Consider the following 17,382-nt stretch of genomic DNA (forward strand, 5'->3'; position numbering starts at 1 on the left):
CAGATGATAAGTCAGCACCTGGCCCACCACAGGCTCCTTAGGTAATGGTTGAACCCAATGACTTTACAAAGGATTTCCACTGGAAATTCATTTTCTCCATGATCATATTTGGTAGCAATAATCGTACTTTTAACTAGCATTCATCTGCCACTGAGCTAAATCTAGTATGTGCACTACCTCCCTCGGTCCTTAAAAGCGTCACTGTCTTAACCTGACTCAGCTGTAGGACAACAGAGAGGAGATGCCCAACGCATTAATTTGACTCACACAGACATATGTGCAGAGACAGACAGTGGAACAAGCTCATGTTTATTGGGCACTGACTATATATCATCGTTCTTAGCATTCTACACTTAGTCACCAATTCACCCTCTCAAAAACACGCCTACAAGGTGAGTACTATTTTCTCCCCATTTTGCAGATGCTGAGCTTGACGCACAGAGAGGTTAAGTAACTTGCCCAAGGTCACTCAGCCAGGATTCAAACCAAGAGTCCACATTCTTAAGCACAATATTCTACTAAAATAAAGCAAGAAAAGTCACTGCGAGAAAGTTTAACTGACCCCCAAGTCCCAAATTCTAAGAACTTCAGTGTGTTACTTGCCAACCCCACTCTAACCTAAGCTCTGCCATCAGCCCCTCTGCCAGCATCTGCTCTCCCCCTCGGCCCTGGCCCCCCACTCTTGCTCCCAGGCAGGAAGCTAGTGGAGGCATTAGTTTCAAACTAGTGGACACCTCCTCCTGGGATGTCACCCTCCCATCAGGTCTCTCTGCCTCAGCCCCCTAAATCCCCTCCTCTGCAAAGCCACTAGGACATCTTCCCATACAAGGCACTCCTCTGCTCAAGAACACTCAAAGGCTCCCTGGTGCCTAGAGCTGAAGACCTCGGTGGGTTGAAGAGGGTCAACTGGGGACTCAAGATCCATGCAGCACCTGGCCTGGCCTCCTTCCCTGCGGCCCCAGACCCCTCACTTGCTGGCTTACAAGACCCAGAGACAGACAGGGCAAGACAGCGAGGCCTTTCCTGACCACCCTGTTTAAAATGGCAGCCCTCCCCCGACTGCTTCCGCACCCCCACCTGGCACCCCTATCTTCCCCTGTGCTGAGGGGTTCTCCAACCCCCTCCCATCATCTGGCCTTCCCCGCATTTAACTTGTCCCCGCCTAGAACAGAAGTCCCGTGTGGCGAGGGATTTGCCCCGTTGTGGTTTTTCCTTCTATAACGGCAGCACCTAGAACAGGGCCTGGTGCAGAGTAGCACTCACAAACACCTGCCGAATGAGGGAAGGAGTGGACAGCGAAAATGCTAGAGAAGAAAATGTCCAAATGGAACAATGGGGCGGGCCAGGGGGCGGGGGGAAGGATGGCTCGCATGCCTCCACCTCCCTCTCTGCTCCTGAGGACGTTTCTGGACGACAGGCCAGGGATGCCTGGGTTAAAACGGCTGGAGGCCAAACCCTTTCTTGCCCACCCTCCCTAGGATTCACAGCAAGAGCTCCCTACAACACTGAGCCCTCATCCTCCCATCCGTGCTCTGAACTTACACGCGCACACACACACACACACACACACACACACACAATCTCTGTCTATTGAGGGCCATCTGCATCTGATCTAAACTCACCTCCCAGCCTCGTCTCCCGCTACCCACCTGCAAACCAGGCCATTTCCCATTTCTCCCAGCCTTGACGCCCACGAGCGAGGCTCTCTTCTTCCTCCCACTTCTCCATCTGCACTTCACCTACCCTCAAGATCCAAATCAAATTCAGCCACCGCCTCCGCCTCCGCCTCCTCCAGGAAGCTTTCCAGGACCTCTCCAGCCCCTGGAAAACACTCTGCACACCCACTGCGGTCTCCACCAGTCATATGGAAGTTAGTCATGAACTACCTTGTGACTTGCCTTCTGTGACTGAGCTGAACTGTTACCAAAATATCCTCTTACTGAATTTTTTTTAAACATGGATGTCTTGTTTTCCCAAGTACACTGTGGACTTTTGAGAGGAGAACTGGGCCTTGACCATAGTGTCAGCCCCACAGCACAGGGCCTAGGGCACACAGTAGGTGCTCAACGTATGTTTCTCAATTAACTGCCCAAGGTAAACAAGTCACCTTCCCAATCAGGTCACTTCCTCGATTACAGGGACCTGGACTGGCTTCTCCAATGCCCTGAATGTGATCCGCAGGGCCTGCTCTGACCTCGGGAGCCACAAACCCAGCCAGGGGCTTGTGTTCTCAAAGGACGTTACATGCATTCTGTTGCTCTCCCTTGAGCTGGGCAGACAAGTGTGAGTGGAAAAGAAATGACCCTAAAGTCCTACAGGTCTTAGACGAGTGTGAGTGGAAAAGAAATGACCCTAAAGTCCTACAGGTCTTGAAAAGGAAAGTACCTCGTTCCTCCAGGCCAACCCAGACATTCAGACTGGTTCAATCTCTTCAAATACTGGAGTCCACAGAGGAAAAACCCAGGGTGTAAGTTTTGGGTGATTCACAGCAGAAAACCAACACTAGAGGCCCAGGGGCGCCCATGTTGCCCCAGCTCTCAGTGAACCGAGATTACAATGAAACACAGCAAAATCTCAAGTTTCCTCTGAGCTCTGGGAGGCGAGAGTCCGGGGGGAGGCAGGAGGCCCCGTTCCTGCACACCCTCTGTGGGCTGGGCCCGTGCAGCCTCCAGAGGAGGGTCTCCAGGCGTCCCCACTGTGAGGGAGGCAGGCTGTGCTACCCCGGGGCTCACACCAGGAACCGGGCCCCTGCCATGCGAGGAACCACACGCTGGCTGGCTCACCCAAGTGAGTCACGCTCCGGCCACAATTTGCCAATCAGGATTCCCAGATGACCTGTGATTTTTTTGAATTTTGAACAGGAAATACATTCACTGGGTTCAAAAATCAAAGAGAAGGAAAGTGTTCCGGAGATGCGTCCCTCCTCCTCTGTGTACCCAGGCTGTCCCCACTCTGAGTCAGGTACCGTGACAGCCAGCTGCTTGCGTCCGGTCCCTGACAATGCTTATGTGTGTGCACACAAGTGCAAACAAGCATTCTTGCCTTACGTCACTGGAGGCAGACCGCACACACGTCTCAGGGCCCAGGTTCCAGTTTGTAAAGAAGTGGAGTTGGGGCAGGCCGGGGAGACAGCATCTCCACGTTACAAAGAAGATGTGCATTGGTGTGAAATGCCCAGGAAACAAAGGCAGGGAATTATCCAGAGAACACGTGTGGCAGAGAAGAACTGAGGTATAGAGGTAAAGTCACCATGGATACCACCAGGCCGGGTGGCTGATCCAGAACTCCGCCAGCCAGAGAAGAACTCCTGTGGTTGATGGCAGGGGGGGACCAACCTCCCCACCCCCCTACCCAGGTGCTGAAGCCTCGCTGAGCATTTCGTCTTCTGGGGAGAGAGGGAAAGCGTCCACAGAAACGGGACTAACCTAATTCTTGTGACAATGCAGAATACGTTAGCAACCAGGAGAACACAGGAACTGTGGAGGAAAAGCAATCATTTCCTCTGAAGTTGGTGAGAAACCAAGAAGGGGAAGTTCTTTAAGAAAACAGACTGCAAATGGCTGGCAGAATCGAAGGGCTCTGGGACCTGAGACTGAGGAAGTAAATGATTCAGACTCTGAAATGCAATTCTAGCCATGCAACTGGGAGAAGGTAGGGAGGAGGCGGAGGGGGCCTTTTAGGAAGCAGGCAGCTCACCGTAATGCTTGAGAGCAAACTGAGTAGTTTCTAATTCCCACTTACCAGTTGTGAGGTCTTGAGCAAGTCAGTGAACCCCTCCATGCCTTAATTTCCTCACTGGTAAGTGGGGATAATGGCAATATCTACTCATGGGGTTGACACAAGAATTGAAGGGGTTAATATTTACAAAGCCCTCACATCAGTGCTTGGCTCGTGGTAACTGCCATGTAAGTGCGATGCGATGGCATAGTGAACACTTGACAAGGTTGGCTGTTAACATGCCCACATTCCATCACTGGAAGAAGGATGCAACACCAAGAAAACCCTGAGACTGCGACGCAGGGCCCATGCCAGAGGGTCAGGCAGCAGAGGCCAGCCCGACCGAGCTGCAGCTGCCCACCCACCATGCCCCAGAGGGCCAGAAGGTTTGAGGGTGGGGGGTCGTCTTGAGCCAAGAGGTCCAGAGGCATACAGGGGCCCTGAGAAACTGGCCCTCAGCTCCCACTCAAGGAGAGCTAGCTTTAGGCTGATCCAACGCTGAGATGAGAAAGGAGCTGAGACGGGGGAGGAGCTTGGTTTCCCAAAAAAGGATATTTAGATGACTTCAAGCGTCCTGGCCCAGAGCGCTGGAAACTCTTGCCGAGGACATGGCTGAACTCAGACTGCGTCTCTGCGGGGCGGCCCCGGGCCCCCTGAGAGCCGTCCTGCAGCCCTCTGGGAACTGAGAACACCTGAGGTCAAGGAGAGCTCCCTTCTTTCTGTGATAGGATACTTGATGGTAGATGGAGAACTGCAATAGACCCGGCCTATCTAGATTCCAGATGACATCTGGTCAGAGAGCAAAAGGACAGAGACCCAGGCAAGGGGCAGCTTGAGCTACCATCCCCCAAGAAAGCTGATGAGGGATCTGAAGTCACCTGAGGGGAGGTCTCTAGCAGCGTGCCACGGGGCTCGCTCCTGATGAGCATTTTATCCACGACCTGGGTGATGCTATGGAAGGCATACTTAAATAGGATCCTGAAAGGGCTCAAGGGACCAGGTTGCACTGAATTTAACAAGTTGAAACTTAACAGGAATGGCTATTCTGAATCAGAGAGGGACATATTAAGAGGCTCTGCATTGGAATTCTAAAGCTACACACGTTTAGGATAGGGTAGACGGAGCTTGGAAACACCCCATGTTAAAAAGATCTGGTTAGCAGTCATATCAGTGAGTCGACAGTGTGATGTAGCTGCCAGAAAAGCTGATGCAATCTGGGGCTGTATTAAAAGGAGTAGAATGGCCTGAACTAGGGAGGTGATAGCTTCCTTCCTCTGCTGTGGTCATACCACACCACAAATATCATATCTGGTCTGGGCGCTGCCCTTGCTGTATTAGAAGGATATGGAAAAACTGGAGTTTGTTCAGAGGAGAATCAGAGGGAAGATAAAAAGACGTGAACCCACACTGTGGGTTGTCAATCTTGAAGACAACTCAGGAGAAAACAAGAGGGCTGTCTTTAAATATCATATTTCACTAATTAGAAGATCCACATTTTTTTTCAATTATAAAATGTCTGAAAGCAGCATGTACCTCATAATCCCCTAGCACCTGACAGTCTCTCCAGACCCGGATGCAGCTGTGGCAAAGTTGTCATGGCCCCCTTTCCATTGTCACATGGAAATCGGACTGCCTCCCACCTGCCAGGTTGACACTGGAGCAGGCGGAAGCTGAGCTCAGCTTCAGGCCCCTCCGCAAGGCCAGGATGTCCAGAGGGCTGGGGGAAAGGCTGGGAGTCAGCCAACCTGCCCCATGATCCAGCTGCCTGCAGACACCAAGTCCAGCCCCAGGCCCGCCAGCACGCCCGAGCTTCCTCCTCCATTGGAGAGGGAAACTCCGAGTGCACACCAGACACCCAGGGCAGCACCACCTGGAGGGATATCCAGGTGTTGGGAGACCACAGACAGGGTGAGGCAGCCATTTCAGACAAGGGCCCACAGCACTCCACGAGCATCCGACACCGGCAGAAACTATTCGAACAAAGGCCACCACCACCCCCTACTCTACTCCCAGCACTCAGGGCTGACCTGATTCCAGCCTTGGCTTCCACGGCGTCCCTAGGCAGCTCCCATGTTTCCACCCCATGGCACCCTGAACATGCCCTCCCTTTCCCACATCTGTTTGTGCTATACCTCTGCCCGTCTCTGCCCACAGAAATCCTACCTATCTCCCAAGGCCCATCTCAACCACCAAGCACCACCTCCTCCAGAAAGTCTCCTCTGGTTCCCTCACACTGTGTAACTCTCCAAAGCACATTCCATACTCTATCTTGATATGTGGGCATCAGTGAGCTTGTCTAATGCCCCGCCCTCCACATGTGAGATGAAGGCTTGGCTCCTGTCACTCATCACAGCGCCCCCAGCACAGCAGCTGTGCACTGCGAGCTAAGGAGCCCAGGCCGCTGCGCTGCATGCCCTCCCTGACGGCACCCTGTTTACGGTCCCTTCCAATTCTCCCCTCCACCTATTCCCAGCTAACTCATCCCCCAGTTCTCTCAAGGGTCGGCTCGCAGCTGACAGCTAATCGGAGATACACTAATCTTTGTCAACATGTCCTTCCCAGTTAAATGCTATATTTTTACCAAAGGCCTTCTGGAGACAAGGCCTGAAGACAAAAGTGGGAATTTTAGGCCCCAAGGCTCTGGGGAGGTATGTTTGATAAGAAAAGATCTTGCACCAAGCGACTGTGCAAACCAGTGCTACAAGAGTAGCATCCTAAATTCAAAGAATGTGAGAGCGTGACACAGGGGGCTGAGTCTCTGTCCTTTGAAAGGGAAGGCCAGGGCTGGCCCAGCGGCGTGGTGGTGAAGTTTGCATGCTCTGCTTCAGCAGCCTGGGGTTCACAGGTTCGGATCCTGGGCATGGACCTACACACTGCTCATCAAGCCATGCTGTGGCAGCATCCCACATATAAAGTAGAGGAAGATGGGCACAGATGTTAGGTCAGGACCAATCTTCCTCACACACAAAAAAAGGGAAGGCCAACTTCAAGTAACACTGCCTGAGACTGATCACAGCCTGGCAGATACGGAGGATGGAGAACAGACTTGACTCTGGCCTGGCTGAGTGACCTTGAGCAAGGAAGAGCACCACCCTGGCCTCTGCTCAGTATCAAGAAGCCTCTGAGCCTCAGTTTCCCCATAGGTGAAAAACAAGGTGGCAGGAGTGAGAACCAGATGATCCCAGAGAGCCCTTCCAGTCTGACATCCCCAGGTCTGTGACTCATGCCCTCCACCTTCCTCCCTCCCAGGAGGTCAGTATCATTTGAAACTATCCTACTTCCACTCCCGTCTGGCCTTGAGCCCTACCTGAGTCCAAAGGGAGAGGAAACACTAAAGGTCTCCCAGCCAATCAGCAGGCAGCATGCAGGTGGAAGGATGGGGCAGAAGTGAGGGAAAGGTGTTGGTTTCTATGGACACAGAAATGCTGCTTTCATCCCGCCATCTGGCCCAGCCCGCAGTCAGCTGGTTGTCGTTGCGTCCCTGACCTACCTTTTTAAGTGATTACAACTGCCTGCCAAATTTAAGTGCTGCTCTGAAATCAGGACATATAAGGTCTCTCAGCCTGGATCTAAAGGGTTTCAAAATAGGTAGAGAGCGGGAGTGATGAAGAATGAAACCTGGAGGCAATCTAGGCCGCATTGTGCAGCCATGCCAATTAAAGATCTTTAAAAATAGCCTCTCCCTTCTCTCATGCTGAAGATAAAGATGAAGTTTCAGCAATAAACAGACATCTGCTAGGAGCTGCTGAGGAGATTACAACATAAACATGCAGAGCGCAGCCATAAACAGCCCAGAGGCCTCTTGGGGCGCAGGCAGCAGCCTGCTCGCCCATGGGGGGAGGGACAGAAGGAGGTGGTGCTGAGAGGCTGGAGGCTGGGCTCCCCAGGAGCAGGAGGAGGTGGTGGTAGGGAGCTCAACTTGGTAGAAAATGGAGAACTGGCTGCCTTCTGCAGGGAAATAAAAGCTCAGGAACCTACTGAGAGGATTTCCAGGAAGCCGTCCAGAGGATTCCAGGCCAGTGTCATTCATCCTGAAAATGGGTCACTCCTTAAAAGTGGAAAAAACTGACATTTTTGAGTGCCTACCTATACGAGGCACTTGACACATATTTTTAAGTTCTTCTCCGCATCAATCCCTTGAGACAGGTGCAATTACCTCCTTTTTATGGACTAAAATACTACAGCTCATTGACTTGACCAAGGTCACATGGTTAGGATTTGGGCCCAAGTCTGTCCTCTGCATATACCATGTGCATCCAGAACAGGCCCCTGAGGTTTATTCTCAGCAACACCCACAGATCTCACACAAGGAGAGTCCTCAAGGGGAGAGATGGCAAAGGAAGGCGGAGGGGCAGGGGGCAAGCTTCGGTGGGTTCAAACAACTGCTGAGTCTCTGCAGCCTGGGCTCTGTCACTTCACATCCTGGTTGCCTCCCAGTAGGTCTGAAGAGGAACAAAGTGGGAAACAGGCACAAATCCATGCCTAGACTCCGTCTGGAGGGATCCATGGGAGACTGGGGACAGCACATGCCCTTGAGGAAGAGCACTGAGGGCTGGTGGATGGGAAGAACAGAGACTTACTTTGCAACAAATTTCCTTTGTACTGAGTGATGATGTTAGCATGCCTCCGTGTCTGTGTGGGGGCGAGTACCATCATCTATGTGTCTGTGTAGGGGTGAGTACCATCATCTATGTGTGTGGGGGGAGATGGGTAACATCATCTATGTGTGTGGGGGGGGGTGGCGAGTACTATCATCTATGTGTGTGTGCATAGGGGTGAGTACCATCATTTATCTATGTGTCGGGGGGTGAATACCATCATCTATGTGTGGGGGGGGTGGCGAGTACCATCGTCTATGTGTGTGTGTAGGGGTGAGTACCATCATCTATGCGTATGTGTGGGGGGGTGGGTACCACCATCTATGTGTGTGTGTGGCGGGCGTGAGTACCATCGTCTATGTGTGTGTAAGGGGTGAGTATTATGCATCTATGTCTGTCTGTGTGGGGGTGGGTGAGTCATTTTTAAGAGAGTCCAAGATGTCAGGTACAAGATAACAGACACACCCAAGCTGTAGAAGGAAACCTGGACCAAGCAGAAAGTCCCGGTTGCTGCCAGCCTGGAATCCAGAAGAAGCCCGAGACTTCATCTAGGGCGCCCCTCCTTCACAACAGCAATGTGCTGCAAGTCCAGGCAGACGGCCCAGAAGCTCTCCTAGCATGGACTCCACAGTCCCCAAGGCCCCAGCCAGTGGCACCAGCCCCACAGGACATTTCCTGAGGAAACAGTTGACTGAATCCTCTCCTGAGGGTCTAGAAAGAGGCCTCCGTGCCCCTGCTCATTCCTCGTTCTGTTTTCCCTTTCCTCGGCTATCATTCTCCTCCTCCCTCCAAGTAAAGAGCTCCTGACTCATCATCTTTCTATCAAGTTGTGCAAAAGCCCAGCTGTCCTGATACATGGAGCCGTCAGCACCCCGTGTTTACAGCAACCATGAACTCTACACACTGCACCTTGACCCCCCCAGTCTGCTTCCCAGGATGAACAGCTGTCCAACAGAGGGGTCAGCACTCTGCCAGGCCCCCGGCAGACCCTGGGCCCACTCTGCTCCAGGGAGCAGCTCTCCTTAGTGACCAAAAGGTCCAAGTGCTTTTTTTCCAGGCACTTCTTCCTCCTCCCCTACCTCATTCTCCTGGTCCCCAGCGCAAGTTAAACCCTGAGATCCGGCAAATCTTTACCAGACGTTGTCAGTACTCAGACAAGTAGCCAAGGCCGGCCACTCAGAGCCACAAAAGCAAAGAAGTCGTTTTCACATCTTAACACACTGATAACTTGGTGGCAAGGCCAGAACAGGATGTTCCTAGACTCCCACTCCCGTCTCTGGCATGGCCAGGCTTCTGGACTGGGTGTGTCAGGAGCTCGGGCCTGCAAATGTCCCATAAACCTGCTGTTGTGGCAGCTCAGGGACCAGGGGCCACCGTCCACTACTTGCTGCCCTCCTCTTGCTGCCAGCAGAAAGGACATCTACACTGGACATCCCCCACTGCCCAAGAAGGAGGAAAACCTGAGCCCCAACCCAGCAGGAAAGCAGTCCCTGTCCATGGGCCTGCCCTTACCTCTGTCTTCCCCAGAGAGACACCTGCGAGCCTTGGGAGGAACGCAGGTGTGCGAGGCATCTTGTCAGCCCCTGGGAGGAGGGCACTTAGCGGGGGAAACTGCCCTGACCCGCAGGGCAGAGAAACACTAGTGCAAATACAGAACACACTAAGAGTCCCAGCCCTAAGAACACTAGCACCACGCACACACACAACTCCCTGCCAGCTGCCATGCAGACAGGACTGGTTCCCTGTGACGGACCGTAGAAACAGTTAGATGCATGGACGGGTACAGGGGACCACATGTAAGACACGACATCATACCTGGTATTCACAAAAGGCTCTCCATGGGGAACACAGGGATAGATATTTCTTCAACAGCTGACAGAGAAGGGAGGCATCTCAAAAATCAGACTCCATGGGACCCAATCCTGCACTGAAGGTTTGTCTGGGACGAGAGGGCCCATGTCCCCGATCCCTCCAGCCAGCTCTGAGTTTCTGACACCAGAAGATCAATGCTTCAGAAAGGAGGAGCCTTATCAGAGCAGACCAGCCATGTTGTCTAGCTCTGGGGAGGATACAGGGAGGAAAACAGACTGTGCTGGAGGGAGGGGTCAGGGCCCCCAGAGTGAGGCTGGCGGGGCGCTTGGCTATCAGGCACTTTCCCACGAGGGCGAGACGGCGGCGGGAGGCTGCAGCTTCACCCTGCCTGCCTTAACGCACGGTGTCACTCCGTCCTCCTCTGATATCTCAGCCTCCCTGAATAAAAAAATCAAAATCAAGAGCCTAACATCAGCACGATTTCATTTTGGGGAAACCAAAGTGAAATTCTCAGGAAGGAAAGGGGGGAGGTGGAATGGGAGAGGGGTAGGCTATAGGGGTTCAGAGCTGGGCCATCTCCCACTCCAGCTTTCTTTACTTTCTAACTTTTAGGAAGTCCAGGTATGTTCTTTAAACTAATGTCATAAAATCAATAAAATAAGCAAATAAAATCCCAATGGCTCTGGGACCTTATCTACGCATATAGCTGTACCAAATGCATGTATAATTTTGTCTCCCATCCAATTCGGTTGAAGGCAGTTCTCTCTTTTTTAAGAGAAAAAACCCAAGTATTTGGATTTACCATTAGAAAAATAAAATATTCTTATTATAAAAATTTTGGAAAAATACCGAGAAGTAAAAGATAAAGGGTAAAAATCAACTCTAGCCCTGCCATTCCGAAAGACTTAACATTTTGCTATACTTCTGCCTAGTGGAAAAGACTGTCTATGTTTAAGAAAAAGAAGGAGGAGGAAGAGGAGGAAGAAAAGAAAAAAAGAAAACCTCCTGATTTGAAGGCTGTTTGCAGAGAGGGGTCCTCGCTGGGTGGGTCCGAAGATGTCTTCAGCGTGCCCAGCCCCTTGAGGGGACCTAACAAGGGAGCCGGGTGTGAAGTGCGTCACCGAGAGGAGGAGCACACCTTTTCCTCCCCTCCTGAGCCTCTGGTCCCCTTCGTTAGGAAACCCACAGAGGTGCCAGGGGTAACACTATCTCCACGCCACAAATTCAGACAAGACACTGAAAGGTCAGAAGCGTTCGTTTTCTGTCACAACCCACTAGTTGCGGGTGAATCACAACTGAGAAAGGCTCCACGACTCACCTAGGTGTGAGGCAGGTTAGAGAAGGCTCCTGAAGGCACCAGGGAAGAAGTTCTGCCCACAGAGAGAAGGACCAAGAGAGAGGTGGGCAGCGTCCGCCGAGCAGCCCTAGCACCGAGCATCTGGGTCATAATGTGGTAATCCGTGTGGCTGAGCAAGTTGGGATTCAAAGCTCGGCAGAAATGACCTCAGTCCCTGTCAGTCCCACATGTGATCCGGGGAGGCCAGTTGCTGATCAGGGCACAAAGGCAGCTGTCTGGGCTCCCACCACAAACCAGAGCGGCGCGGCGAGCACAGCAAATAGTTCTCCTATTATTTCAGGATGTTTACGGACTGACGCTTGCTGAGGAAATGTCCACACGCGAGTAAGTCATCTTTTTTTTTAAGCCTCTTATCTAAACACAGGCACGGGCAGTCACACAAGCCCACCACAGGGTTCATTCATTCAAAATGCATTTCCTGAGTGGCTATGACACAACTGGACAGATGCTCGGCCAGCCTCCGCCCCGGCCCAGACACAGCGCTGGGATCCAGCGTGGCACAGAAGCCGACTCCAGGCTCCAAGGGTTCGCTGTCCACTGGGGAGACAGGCACGTCAAACAGGGTAATGGCTGGTTAAAACGGCGGAGGGTAACCACCAAAGCAGCCTACAGACTTTGTTTGGATCCTGACTTGAACAAACCAGCTATGAAGGTCATTTCTGAATTTGGACAGATGAGACCAAAGAATTCCTGGTAATTCTGGCACACGCAAAAATGGCAATATGGTTATGAAAGAGAACGTTCTTTTAAAAATAAATATATAGTGGATTACATAGGGTCAAAAGAACATGGTAGCAGAGATTTGCTTTAAAATACTTTGGGAAGAAAGAACAAGAAGGATTTGTAAGAAACAGAAAATAAATCTGCCAAGTTTATGAGTGTTTAAATGCCATTTGATAATGAGGTGGGATGACATGGTCACAAATAATTACAATGTAAGGTGGGGAATAGCAAGCTCAGCGGGGATGCGGCGTACACCAAGCCTACAGAGGATGGCCATGAGGTTCTCCTGCTCCCCTTAGTGCTTAGCACACCACACAGACCTCACTCACGCACACTGAGGTCAGAGCCATAGTTTGGTCACTCACTAGCTATGTGATGGGGGCAAGTTTTAAGCTTTCTGAGTCTCAGTTTCCTCATCTGTAAAATGGGAATAACCCCACCTGCTTCTTCAGAGGGCTAATGTGGGGATCTAACGATACAAAGAATGAAAAGTTTCAGCATGATGAACAGTATTCCCTTTCCTAGCTCTTTAAACAACAGAGATCCTTAGCCCTGGGAGGGCTTCAAAAATTAGCAACGCTCAGCCCAAATCTTCTTGCGCCCATACCCCACCCCTCCCGCCAGAGTCAAGACTCTCCACCAAGAAGGCAGGACCTCTACCCTTCAGCAGTGGGAAGTGAAAGGGGCAGGCTCCTGACTGGGAGGCACACCCAGATCGGGGCGTGGACATGGGCAGAGAGAATACAGACACACTCCAATCACAGGCAGAGACGGATCACACAGCAACTCCTCGCAGCTCCTGGGAATGGGCCTCCAATGACCTCGGCTACAACCAACCTTAGTCCTTAAGCTGATTTATACTAAAGTGTAACTGGTTGGTAGTAGGCTATTCATGACTTTCTTTTAGAAGAGAGGGATGAGGGCCTAAAGAAGGAAGGGATAGGCAGGGATAAAAATGGTGTCATTTTTTCTTGAAACCATAATACTCCTAGAAGAAAATAGAGGCAGTACACTCTTTGACATGGGTCTTAGAAGGATCTTTTCGAATGCCATGTCTACTCAGGCAAAGGAAACAAAAGAAAAAATAAACAAATGAGACTTCATCAGACTAAGAAGCTTCTGCAAGGCAAAGGTAACCAGGAGCAAAACAAAAAGACAACCCGCCATCTGGGAGAAAACATTTGCAAACCATATATCCAACAAGGGGTTAATCTCCAAAATATATAGAGAACTCAACAAGCAAAAAACAAACAACCCAATCAAAAAATAGGCAGAGGATATGAACAGACATTTCTCCAAAGAAGATATACAGATGGCCAACAGGCACATGAAAAGATGTTCAACATCACTAATCATCAGGGAGATGCAAATCAAAACTACACTGAGATACCACCTTACAGCCCTCAGAGTGGCCATAATCACCAAGACAAAAAACAACAATTGTTGGAGAGGTTGTGGAGAAAAGGGAACCCTCATCCACTGCTGATGAGAATGCAAACGGGTGCAGCCACTATGGAAAACAGTATGGAGATTCCTCAAAAAATTAAAAATAGAAATACCATATGACCCAGCCAACCCACTACTGAGTAGTTATCCAAAGAACTTGAAATCAACAATTCAAAGAGACTTATGCACCCCTGTGTTCATTGCAGCATTATTCACAATAGCGAAGATGTGGAAGCAACCCAAGTACACAACAACTGATGAATGGATAAAGAAGCTGTGGTATATACACATATATACAATGGAATACTACTCAGCGATAAAAAAAGACAAAATCATCCCTTTTGCAACAAGAAAATGGATGGACCTTGATGGAGTTAAGTGAAATAAGAATGATTTCACTCATATGTGAAAGAAAAACAAATACATGGACAAAGAGAACAGATCACTGGTTACAAGAGGGGAAGAGCGTTGGGGTGTGGGCATAAGGGGTAAGGGGGCACATAAATATGGTGACTGACAAATAATAATGGACAACTGAAATTTCACCATGTTATAAACTGTTATGACCTCAGTAAAATTTTTTTAAATGTCATTTTTTATAAAGATATGCTCAAACAGTGGATCTCAATCACCTCACAACCAAAACGAGCACACAACACCTGCCGTTCTCCCAAAAAACAATCCTAAAGTAGAGGCTGTTTCAGCCAACAATCCTCCTCGACCATTCCAGAAGCCAACTCTCAGAGGTGAGAGCAAACCAATGGCAGAGACAGGCTTCCTCCCAAAAAGCACCCCAACACCAGCAGTCAATCCTCCCCCATCTCAGTGTGACTGACACGAGCCTTTCCCCTTGACTGCAGCACGGGGTGGGCAAGGGGGCTGCAGGTTGGACAACCTGCTAACCCTGATCAGTTCAAGCACTTTGCCAAAGAAGCATCCCCTGAATCTTTGGACAGAATCCTTGCAGAAGCCAGGGGCCTGCAGTCAGCACACTGTGGGGCTGTAACAGTCCAGCACAGCACACGGCTTCCCATAGCCACCTGGCAGCAGGAAGAGCACAGGACTGACTTCTGGCAGCGCCTGGTTCAAATCCTGGCTCAGCCACTTTCTGTGTGACCTTGGGCCCTTACCCTACCCTAGTCTGTTTCCCCAGCCCTGAAATGAGGAGGGCAAAACTCTCCCAGTTTTTGGAGAGTCAGCATGAAATCGGCTGCAAAAGCGCCACAGGGCAGGACCTGTCCCCCAGTAGGCACTTAATAAATCTGTCTTCTCTCTGCCCAAAGGCGAGTTCATAACTGCCCTAAGTCTCTAGAACATCGGGTGGGGCTGTCCCAGAGACCTGAGGCCCACCTGTTGGGTCAGCTTCCCCTGGGAAGCGGACAGGAATAGAGCTGGCGCAGGTGCCGGGGCACCCAGGCCCGCAAACGTCAGAGGGCCAATGCGCCGCGGGCTTTCTTCAGCTGGACCTGCCCGGAAGGGGGCCGGTTAGTGACTTCACCCTTCACGGAAACCACTTAAGACTGTAGCGAGCAGGCAAGAATGACAGCAAGAGGGTCAGAAGGCGCGCCTGGGCCCTCCCAGGGCCCGACGCGCCTCCAAAGGAAAGCTCTTTCGGCTATAAGAACCCAGGCATCAGAATAAACAATGTGGAAGGAGACACACGTTTACTCTGGTTTCAACACGCCTCTTCCCCATCCAGCAAAGGCCGATCCCAGCTCTGCCGCGAGGCTAGCCTAGGATAAAGTTAACCCCGCCTGCTCCAGCCTGGAAGCCAGGTCAGGGGCGGCAGAGGCTGTGGCAAGACCCCCCTTCTCCCCAGGGCCAGCCGGGCAACGGCAAGGCGGGGGTCGCGGAAGCCCCGGCGGGGGTGCTCCCGGGCCGGAGGTGCGCGCGGCTGCTGGGGACGCATGGCGCAGAGAGGACATTACCGCGGCCCCTGGGGCCACCGCCACGGCCCCGGCCCCGGGCCCAGACCCGGTCCCCGTCCGCAGGCAGCCAGGCCACTGACATTTGGTCCTACTTAACTTCCTGTTGTTAAGGAGGGAGGGGAAAGTGGCGGGGCGGGGGGACGGGACGCCCAGTGAAGAGCCAGGAAAGAACGTGAACGCCGCGGAGCCCAAACCGTGGGAAGCAAAGTTAGGGGATGATCTTGTGCCCTGGTGGCAGGCGGTCCTGCTGTCGCATCGCGCCCACTCCGTGTGATGTTTGGGCATTTTCTAGGCTTAGAATTGCAGGGCTGGGTGTTGGGGGGCAGAGTAAGAGGTAGTTCGGGGTACGGAGGCGAGGCTTTCACTGCGTTCTAAGGGGCTCAAGCAGATCGGGGCAGCCTCGGCTCCCCGGCAGCGCCACCTGCTCGTCGGGGGCCCGGCAGGGTGGGTTTGAGGCGGAAGATGCTGCAGCCGCACCTGACCCTCCCGGGCGCGGGCCAGGGGGCAGAGTCCAGGCTCCGCTGGCACGCTCCCCACTGGCGCCCGCCCGCCCGCCCGCCCTCCCCGGAACCGCGCGCCGCCCCCGCCTTACCGAGGGCCGCGCCGGCCGCCGAGCCTCAGGTCGGCTCCTGCCTTCTCCTCGGGCCGCGGGCACAGCGGTCGGGACCCGCAGGCTGCCTGCGGAGCTGGGAGCGACCGAGGCGGCCCCGCGCAGGCTTAACCCGGGAGCGCCCGCAGCCCTGCGCCGCACGGCCAACCCGGCTGGGAGCCGCCCCATCCGCAGGGTGGCCAATGACGGGGCGTCCGGGGGCGCAGCCCCGCCCCCTGCCCGAGGCCCGCGGCCAATGGCAGCGCGGCGCGGAGCCCGCCCCCGCTCCCGGCCCGGCCCGCCCTGTGGGGCCAGCTGTCACCGCGGCTGCCGCCGGCGCACGTGGGCTGTAGCCAGTCCCCGAGCACAGGGAGCGCGGGGCGCTCCCACCCTGACCCGCTCAGGTGTGAGACCAGCGGAGGGCCGATGGGGGCGGGGCGTGCTGGTGCTGCGCGATGCAAACCCGGTGCTGGTGGCCTGGTGGCAAGGGAGGGGCAAGGGCTGGGCCTCGCACGCTCGGCCTAGGCAGCTGGAGAGCAAGCTCAGGATCCCCTTTGCACGTGGGGGAACAGTCTTCCACTTCCAGTAGCGGCTGCGGTCCTCTCTCTTTGCTTTGCTCCTTGACTTCCCTGGGCTTCAGCAACCCCCCTGCTGGCTGATAGGCTCTTTCCCTCACCTGGACTGGCCCTGCTTAGAATAAAGCTGGTGGGAAGAGAGGCAGTGGTGCAGACCACCTATGTCACTTTAGTCAAGTCCTCTAAGCACCGTCTTTTCTTGGCTGTTAAATGACTCCCTTGATCTCTGCTCTGCGTGCCCTCCGGGTTGCCCATACCCCCACAGCTCCAGAGAGCACCATTCACAGAAAATACAGTGTGAACGGTGTGGGGCCTAGGGAGGGGTGTGAAGCAGCTTTGTAAACTGTGCTTACTGCGAACACCTTGTGCAGACTGCCCTGGCAGCAGGGATGGTGAAACAGGTATTCCACGGGCAGGAGCCAGGTCTTACTCACCTCTGGGGCCCAGCGCCCATCACAGGTTTGGCCCAATGTAGGCATCAATAAATGTTCTTGGAACGAGCTGACCCAGGGGGAGAACAGGCAGGCTTGGGCAGCAAGAAAACAGCACTGTGGCTCCCGGCTGCTGGAATTTCCACAGCACCAGACCTCCCTCTGGAGAGACTATGTTCCCTTGCTGCCAGGCAAGAACAAATAGA

At 53.0% G+C, this 17,382-nt stretch overlaps 1 protein-coding gene across 9 annotated transcripts in view; it reads right to left on the reverse strand.

Moving 5' to 3' along the window:
• The window catches only part of MICAL2 (microtubule associated monooxygenase, calponin and LIM domain containing 2), a 220,409-nt gene extending 204,091 nt beyond the window's left edge, over positions 1-16,318 (reverse strand). For 7 of the 9 annotated variants that reach the window (XM_046685201.1, XM_046685200.1, XM_046685202.1 and 4 more), the window contains exon 1: positions 16,174-16,318. The gene's annotated coding sequence lies outside the window, so the exon portion shown is untranslated. Of the gene's footprint in view, positions 1-10,130; positions 10,566-11,445; positions 11,581-16,173 lie in introns of those variants that run through there. The other 2 variants (XM_046685193.1, XM_046685194.1) reach the window with 2 other exon arrangements.
• Between the last annotated feature and the right edge of the window lie 1,064 nt (positions 16,319-17,382).

This window comes from Equus quagga, chromosome 14 (assembly GCF_021613505.1).
Source record: "Equus quagga isolate Etosha38 chromosome 14, UCLA_HA_Equagga_1.0, whole genome shotgun sequence".
Lineage (NCBI taxonomy): Eukaryota > Metazoa > Chordata > Mammalia > Perissodactyla > Equidae > Equus > Equus quagga.